This window comes from Corvus brachyrhynchos, unplaced genomic scaffold, assembly GCF_000691975.1.
Source record: "Corvus brachyrhynchos isolate BGI_N302 unplaced genomic scaffold, ASM69197v1 scaffold671, whole genome shotgun sequence".
Classification (NCBI taxonomy): Eukaryota; Metazoa; Chordata; class Aves; order Passeriformes; family Corvidae; genus Corvus; species Corvus brachyrhynchos.
The window spans coordinates 776,436-778,076 of NW_008236441.1; positions in this window are offsets into that span (position 1 = coordinate 776,436).

The window sequence follows — 1,641 nt, forward strand, 5'->3', positions numbered from 1 at the left end:
CACAGGTCCCAGCGCCAGGGCTGCTCCATGAGCTGAGGATCAGGAAGGCTGCATTGGGAAGGATGCCCTGAAACTGTCAGAGGGTGTCACTTGGTGCTACCATACCCATGCTCTTGCCTTCTTTTGTGGGAAGCCCAGTGCCAAGAGAATATCAGCTCCCAGCTCCCAGGGATGCAGATAACTAACTAATTAATTAATTAAATGCAGACATCTCTTCCCTGGGAGGGTGGGCAGGCCCTGGCACAGGGTGCCCAGAGAAGCTGTGGCTGCCCTTGGATCCCTGAAAGTGCCCAAGGCCAGGTTGGACACTGGGGCTTGGAGCAACCTGGTCTGGTGGAAGGTGTCCCTGCCCATGGAAGGGGGTGGGATGGGATAATTTCTAAGGTCCTTCCAACCCACGCCATTCCCTGATTCTATGAAATAGTGGCTCCCGGGGAGCCCGCCCAGCCCGGGAACTCCTGAGAAAGGAGAGGCTTCGTCTGTCTCTTGAGCAGCCATGGGTAAGACCCAGCTGCCTGCCCAAAAGATGAGGTCACCTCTGCAGATGGGTGCAACCATCACCTGTCCTGTCCCCAGGGGTGAGACCAGTCAGTTCTGGCAGGGACACTATTTCCTTCTGTGCCATCCCAAAGGAGCCTGGCTTAGCTTTCTGGTTGGATTTTCTCTTTCCTTCTGATTTCCTAGAGCATAATTATCCCTTTGTCTGTGTGGGGCTGAGTGGGGGCATGAACTGGCATCTTCTGAGAGCAGAGTTCCTTTAGGTAATGGAGTTAGTAATGGTATAAAGATTCTTTCTCTTAAAAAAAAAGGAACTCTATCTGCAAATACAAAAAAATCCATATGGTATATTAGATGGTCATTTAAAGGTTCCAACCCAAACCATTCTAACATCCTAAATATATAAATACAGGCACTTCCCTTCCATGCCTTCCATCCCCTGTGTTTTAAAAGCTAAGCTTCCACACCGCGAGGAAGGTGGATTCTTGATAAATTTTTCATTTTCTCTATTGACTTGCTATTGCAAACCCATGTCCATTTGCTATGTAAAGGGCATTCATTTGCCATATATCCACATGGGCCCTCTTTCCCCTTTAACAACCACCAGAGAGAAACACTTTATTGCTCTTGCTGTGCTGGAATCCCGGGATTTGCTCTTTGCTTTCACCTCTAGCAGAGCTGTGGCTGGATAGGGGTTGCTGCAGTGGATTTGGCATCCAAGGGGTGGTCACCAGGGCACTCAGCTCACTATTGCCACTGAAGCCATTATCTGCTGCTGCCTCAGGAGCACTGGTAGGATGGAGAGTACCCAAAATTCAGGATTTTCCCAGTCTTAGCCTGGTTTGGAGTGTGCTTTGCAGCTTCCTGGGGGAGAAAGACATTGCCCTGCTGTGCTCCGGAGCTGAGTCAGTCCCCCTGGGGTGTGCAGGAAATAATTCTGTAATTATAAAACAATCTTGACTAATGGCATATTAATGAGGACAGGGAAAGGTGATGCTCCTGGGATGGGCTTCCCCACTGCTAGGAGGAGGAGGGAGCTGTACACAGCTGCTGCATTTGGGGGGCAAAAGATGGCATCACATCAGGGAGGCGTGGGTGTACGAACCCCAAGAGGAAGGGCTTTTTCGGACTCTGGGTCTGTTT